This window comes from Pongo abelii, chromosome 13, assembly GCF_028885655.2.
Source record: "Pongo abelii isolate AG06213 chromosome 13, NHGRI_mPonAbe1-v2.0_pri, whole genome shotgun sequence".
In the NCBI taxonomy this organism is placed as follows: domain Eukaryota; kingdom Metazoa; phylum Chordata; class Mammalia; order Primates; family Hominidae; genus Pongo; species Pongo abelii.
This window is the reverse complement of record NC_071998.2, coordinates 78,934,084-78,941,335: the sequence shown is the minus strand read 5'-3', so window position 1 is coordinate 78,941,335 and position 7,252 is coordinate 78,934,084. Positions and strand designations below refer to the sequence as shown.

At 40.0% G+C, this 7,252-nt stretch overlaps 1 protein-coding gene across 3 annotated transcripts in view; it reads left to right on the top strand.

Annotated features, from left to right (window-relative positions):
* The window catches only part of CENPP (centromere protein P), a 282,356-nt gene that overhangs the window by 79,248 nt on the left and 195,856 nt on the right, over positions 1–7,252 (top strand). The gene's annotated exons all lie outside the window — the stretch shown is intronic.

The following is a 7,252-nucleotide window of genomic DNA, read 5'->3' as shown; positions in this document are numbered from 1 at the left end:
TTTTAGTTACATATAAGAAAAACTGATGCATAAAAATTAGCTTTTTAAAAGTAAATTTGATTTATAGTTTTTGAGGTTGATAGTAAAAGATACTTTTGTTTGCTGAATGAAGGAAACTTTATAAAATTACTTTAATATTGAAATTGGCTTTTAAAAGTTAAAGTGGCATTGTAGATACCATACAAGCAACTTTGAAGATTTTTTTAAAGAGTCACTTTTAAAAAATTCCTCCTTGGTGCTTTTACCCATCAAATTAACTTTTCTCCTTTAAGCTAAAAATTTAACAAATATGGATATATATTTTATTAGAAAATGAAAGAATACCAATTTGTTTTCTTTTCTAGTCAAAATTGTTTTAGAACCTTTCAAATCAAAGCTTAAATAAACTAAGACTTGAATACTGAAGTTTTTATTTGAATGTGAATTATCTTAAATTTAGTTGTGATATTGTCTGGCTTGAGTTGATATAAATTGTTGGTTTTATGGCTTCAAGGATACAATAAAAATTTTTAAAGACTTTGAAATATATAATAATGGAACAACACGTTGATTTGTTTTGTATTGTGTGGCAAGTTAACAAGATATTGAGAAGTAAGCTGGATAGATACCATATGTCCAAATTTAGAGAATCTTAGAGATTCATAGTTTCATTAATGGTACACTTTGATGCTTTGTACTACAGAAAATTATTTTGTGAAGAACAACTTTCCTTGAAAAGTTATGACCAGTGAATACAATGTTATTAGCATTCTCTCATTTAATAAAAGTTTATTGAGCGCCAGTTCTGTGCCAGGACTTCAGATACGTAAACTCAGATAAGCAAACTTCAGTTTCTTCCCTCAAGGAACATTTATAGCCTCTAAGTCAGCAGGAAAAGCAGCAAACAAGCAACTAGAATACATGGTAGGGCTTGCTACACAGAAATATGCAGAGTTCTGTGATAACCTGAGAGAAGCCACAAACTGACTGGGGGTCAAGGAGACTGCACCCAAGCTGACTTCTATGGAGAGGATAGGAGAGGACAGTAAGCACAGGTGATGAGGTATTCTAGGCAAGGGGATCATCACGTGCTCCCCTTGGGGAGGGGATGGGGGTAGATTATTTAGAAAATTTATAATTTGTTTTGCATACTGCTGGAGCTTGGAGGGAGAGAGAGAAGAAGTCAGGGGGATGGACCATATTAAGAGATGCAACTAGACAGGGGGAATAGAGGTTGGATTAAAGAAAGTATTTTATATCCTGCTAAAGTATTTGGGCTTTAGTCTGTAGTCAGTGAGAGACCATGTAGAGATTTTTAAGCCAGTGATGGCTTAAATATGATCCTGTTTGCATTTTAGAAACATTCCTCTAATGTTGCATTGCTGAAGAATACCACTGTTCATCTATTGTAGTGGTTATCTATTACTGTGTAAAAAACTACCACAAAGGAATGGCTTAGTTAAAATAACACACATTTATTATCTCACAGTTTCTGTGGGTCAGGAATTTGGCGTGTCTTTTCTTGATTGTCTGCTTCAGGATCTGCATTTGAAGTGCATCTGGCACTGCAGCCTCACTTCAGGGGTTGAGTAGGAAAGGATCCAGTTCTAAGCCCATGTGGTTGTTGGCAGCATTCAGTTCCTTGCAGAATGTGAAACTGTGGGCCTAAGTTTCTTGCTAGCTGTTGACTGACGGCCTCCCTCAGTTCCTTGCTATGTGACTTCCTCAAAAGGGCAGCTCACAACATTGCAGCCTGCTTCTTCACAGCTAGAGAAGGAAATAGTCTTCTGGCAAGATGGGTATTAACCGCACTTCTGATACCAACAGCAATTTCAGGGGATTCCTAGAACCAATCTTATTACATTTGATAATTCCCTAGAACTCTCAGAACTCACTGAAGACCATTATACTCATGATTATGGTTTATATAGAAAAAGGATACACCCTAAAATCAGCCAAAGGGAGAGATGCATAGGGGCAGTGTCTAGAAGGCTCCAAACTTGAAACTTCCATTGTTCTCTGGATGCATTGCCTTACGTTGATATGTGGCAGTGTACGTGGGGTATTGCCAACCAGGCGAGCTTATTCTCAGTGTTCAGAGTTTTTATTGGGGCTTTATTAATAGGCTTGATTGATTGATTGATTGAATTCAGCCTACTGGTCCACTGATACTGCATAACCCAAATCCCTTATCCTACATCACATGGTTGGTCTTCCTGGCATAGCCACCTCTACCTTAAGACTATCAGGTGTGGCTGATCTCACCCTAAACAAAAACACTCCTATCAGAAATGACATAGATCACCTCTCAGAAGCCAAGGCAAAGCCAAGACCTCTCTTTAGGCAAAGCCAAAATCTTTACTACACAGTACTCAATATAAAATGCTTGAAACTGAGGTGATTTTCTATTCCAGAAAGAAATGAATGCTGATAGAAAGCTATTTAGCTTTTACTCTACAGGAGTAAAAGATGAAAGCTGTCTCATGCTCAAGAGCAGGCATTGTATCCAAAGATGAAAGAGTCTTCTTTGTGGAATTCTTTTTGTGAAGGCAAGGTCTTGCTCTGTCACCCAAGCTGGAGTGCAGTGGCACGATCATGACTCTCTGCAGCCTCAACTTCGTGGGCCCAAATGATCCTCCCACTTCAACCTTCTGAGTAGCTGGGACTACAGGCATGCATCACCATGCCTGGCTAATTAAAAAAATTAAAAGAATTGTAGAGACGGGGTCCTCTTATGTTCCAGTCTGGTCTCAAACTTTTGGCCTAAAGTGATCCACCTTGGCCTCTGCGGAGTTCTTTTAGGTGACCCTATTGTATTATCTTTGGTGCCTTATGGGGTTTTATTTCCTCAAAGGTGTACCATTGGTCTGTTGGCAACCAAAAAAATGTGTTGAATGGAATGGAGTTTTGGAAACAAGAGCTTCCAGGGAAAAAGTATTTTTGGGGAGTGGCTTAATTCTGATAGAGACCATATAACCTCCAAGTGGATTAGCTTTCAATGAATGCTACAAACCGGAAGAGTCTTTTCCCCATCTTCATCTTCATTCTCTAACTTTGTAGGAAATAGTTTGGTTTAGGAGTCAGAACACCTGAGTTCTAGTTTTTGTTTGTTTGTTTTTGAGACAGTCTTGCTCTGTCTCCAGGCTGGAGTGCAGTGGCGTGATCTCAGCTCACTGCAACCTCCACCTCCCGGGTTTAAGCAATTCTTCTGCCTCAGCCTCCTGAGTAGCTGGGACTACAGGCACGTGCCACCACGCCCAGCTAATTTTTATGTTTTCAGTAGAGACAGGGTTTCACCATGTTAGCCAGGATGGTCTCGATCTCTTGATCTCGTGATTTGCCCGCCTCGGCCTCCCAAAGTGCTGGGATTACAGGTGTGAGCCACTGCACCCAGCTGAGTTCTAGTTTTGATTCTTCATGAACCTTCCTCTGATCTTGGCAAGTTCTTTGACGTTTTGGGCCACAGTTTTTTAATCTATTGAACTTTTATCTATTGAATCGGGTTACTACAGAGTTCCTCAGCCTCTGCACTATTGACATTTTGGACCTGATAATTCTCTGTTGTGGGGGCTGTCCTGTGTGCACTGTAGGATGTTTAGCAGCACCTCTGCCTTCTACCCACTAGATGCTAGTAGTTGCACCCCACCCCCACCCCTACTTTGTGATGACCAAAAATGTCTCCAGACATTGCCAGCTGTCCACTGATGGGTAGGGGTTGGGGAAGCAAAATCATTCGTATTGATAACTGCTGAGTTACTAGATACACATAGACCCTTTTTAATTCAGCATTCTGGATTTTGTGGAAAGTCTGTGATTTGGATCTCCGTCTTAAATCTCATACTTATGCTTGAAGCCTAATTGTTTGTTCAAACAAGAAATATGAGAACCCATGTATTTTACTTCCCAGACTAAAGGGTCAAATTTATATGGAGAGGAATTATGACTCAATGTAAGGAAGAGCTCATGGTAAAATTGTATTTTATTTGTTAATTTAGTTTTTCTCAGTAGTACATAAATCTCTGTATAGTGAATTCATAACCTAAACAAGTGAAGTGATGCAAGATGTGTCCATGATGTTATGATATTTACAACTAGGCAGATTTATAACTTGGAATAGTTATATCAATTTAGGAAATTGGAACATATAAGAAACTTCAGATGTTTAGCCATTATGATTTAACTTTGTTTCCAGCTGCTCTTATGCTTTATTTCCAAAATGTAGAAGAAATGGATTTAGAATCAGGAAACCAGGGTTTTAGGTCTAGCCATCCTTGGGGACATATGAATTCTTAAAACAGAAAAATTATATAGAACAGACAAGGTTTATTTTTTCTATTTTCTTTTTTACCTCATGGAGCTGGTTAAGTGTGTTATATAATATGCATACATCTGTATTTTAGTTTAGTGCTCCCAAGCTTGAGAAATCGAGTGAAAATGTGTAGTGTTTCAGGTAATACTTAAACACTGGCTAAACATTCTCAACCAGTATTATCGTGAACAAATTTATGAAGTATCCTTCTTAAAATTTCCTTTCTAAAAGTTAAATGTATGTTCATTATGCATTTATATTTGTTAATTAAACTTGGGTTTATGGTGCAACTTGGACTTATTTGTTAATAGTTACAGTTTAACCTATTAGCTAACATAATTAAATACTTGGTAGTATAATGAGAAAAATAATAAATGAATTTTCACATTTTTATTTCCTGCTATAAATATCAAATTAACTGGTTTAGTCTGTAGCTCTGATAGGTAACTGTGCAGTCTTGATGTACTATTTGAAGAAAATACTTTATTCTTCATTGTCTCCCAGGGAATGCATTGAGGTTTTTCTTTGTTTTGTTTGTTTTTTGTTTGTTTGCTTGTTTTGAGACGGAGTCTTGCTCAGTCACCCAGGCTGGAGCTCAGTGGTTCAATCTCGGCTCACTGCAACCTCTGCCTCCTGGGTTCAAGCAACTCTCCTGCCTCAGCCTCCCAAGTAGCTGGGACTACAGGTGCGTACCACCGCGCCTGGCTAATTTTTTGTATTTTTAGTAGAGACAGGGTTTCACCATGTTAGCCAGGGTGGTCTCAATCTCCTGACCTCATGATCTACCCACCTCAGCCTCCCGAAGTGCTGGGATTATAGGCGTGAGCCACCGTGCCCAGCCTCATTGTTTTGTTTTTAATGAGAAGTACTTAAGCAGGTTTGAGTTAAGGCATTTTCAAGTACCAAAAAATGATTGTTAAATCTGTCTCCTCGTTGGGCCCTGAGCTAGAGGATGTGGGATGCATTTACTTATATGCACTTTTAGAGAGAGGAGCCAGAGCAGAGTTGAACTGTTCTTGCTAATAAACAGGAGGAGTTTGACCACACTCTGGGGCAGGGAAGCCAGCAACTGAGTGCCTTGTGAGGGGGTGGAGGGAACCCTGCCATCCTCACCCTGGTGGGCCATCCAGATGGTGCTTTGAAAAGCTGCAGTGTCCAATAGTGGTTGTGAAGTTGTGAGATATATGATTTAAGCACCCTAATGAAACCCTTAGTAGTCTCTCTTGTCCACTATCTTTTGTATGAGTAAAATGTTGGAAGGAACCCAAAGAGATGCTTACTTTGTTTTGTGTGCCAGGAAAAACTGAGCACCCAGGAGTGTGCAGCATCTGGATCTGTGGGCTGCTGGGCCAGATATGCTACAGTGAGCCTTACTGTTCACTTGATACCTCCAACTCATGTGCACTTTATGTGCTGTATTATACCAATTATTTATCGTTATCCGTATGACAACCATATGGAAACCATCTTTTTTTTAAAACAAAGAAAGAGACACTTAAACTAAATAACTCACTCAAAGTCACCTAGCTTAAAAGTGTCATGTCAGGCTTTATACCCACATAGCTCTTATATCAGATTCCTTTTTTTTCCCTTTTGAGACAGAGTCTCGCTCTGTCTCCCAGGCTGGAGTGCAGTGGTGCAATCTCGGCTCATTGCAAGCTCTGCCTCCCTGGTTCACACCATTCTCCTGCCTCAGCCTCCTGAGTAGCTGGGACTACAGGCGCCTGCCACCATGCCCAGCTAATTTTTTGTAATTTTAGTAGAGACGGGGTTCACTGTGTTAGCCAGGATGGTCTCAATCTCCTGACCTCGTGATCTGCCCTCCTTGGCCTCCCAAAGTGCTGGGATTACAGGTGCGAGACACCACACCTGGCCAGATTCCTTGTTTTGAATTGCTAAATTTGTTTTTGTTTTTTGAAACAGGATCTCACTCTGACACCCAGGCTGGTGTGCAGTGGCATGATGTCATTTCACTGCAACGTCCACTTGCTAGGCTCAGATGATCCTCCCACCTCATCCTCCCAAGTAGCTGGGACTACAGGCATGCATCACCATGCCCGGTTAATTTTTCTATTTTTAGTAGAGACGGAGTTTCACCATGTTGCCCAGGCTGGTCTAGAACTCCTGGGCTCAAACGATCAGCCCACCTCAGCCTCCCGAAGTGCTGGTATTACAGGTGTAATCCACCATGCCAGGCCAGAATTGCTAAATTTGAATTGCAATTTTATTATTTGCTAAGGCTGTTCTTTGAGAATTAAAATGTATTTTCTTTTATTCATTTAGGAGGAGATACAAATTGAAACTCCAGAGCTCTGAAAAAGGAAGGGTTTTCAATCTCTTAAACTGTGCAAGAAGTGAAACAAGTAATTACCATGTCTTTATATTAACCCCAGTCAGGAGCTTGTTCTCTCTACTTTTGCCAGTCAGTTCCTGCCACACATTAACTTTTTCCTGGGAGCCTTCAACTACTTCTCCAGGTCCTCACCAGATGTGAAAGTTTTACGGTATCTGTGCTTATACAGTTTTTCATAGTCACTGCCACTTTAGCATTTTATTTCTTTCTTGTGTTAGAGTGAGTTGTTTGATCTTCTCTTTATTAAATTCTTCAAATAACTGTTTTATTGAGATAAGTCACATTCAATACAATTCATCCTTTTAAAGTATATAATTTAATTAATTAATTAATTAATTAATTTTTTTTTTTTTTTTAGAGACGGGGTCTCAGTCTATTGCCAGGCTGGAGTGCAGAGGTGTGATCATGGCTCACTGCAACCTTGGTCTCCGGGGCTCAAGCAATCTTTCTGCTTCAGCCTCTCGAATAGCTAAGATTGCAGGCATGCACCACCATGCCTGGCTAATTTTTGATTTTTTTGTAGAGACAGGGTTTCACTGTGTTGCCTAGGCCAGTCTTGAACTTCTGGCCTCAAGCAATTCTCCCACCTCGGTCTCCCAGAGCACTAGGAT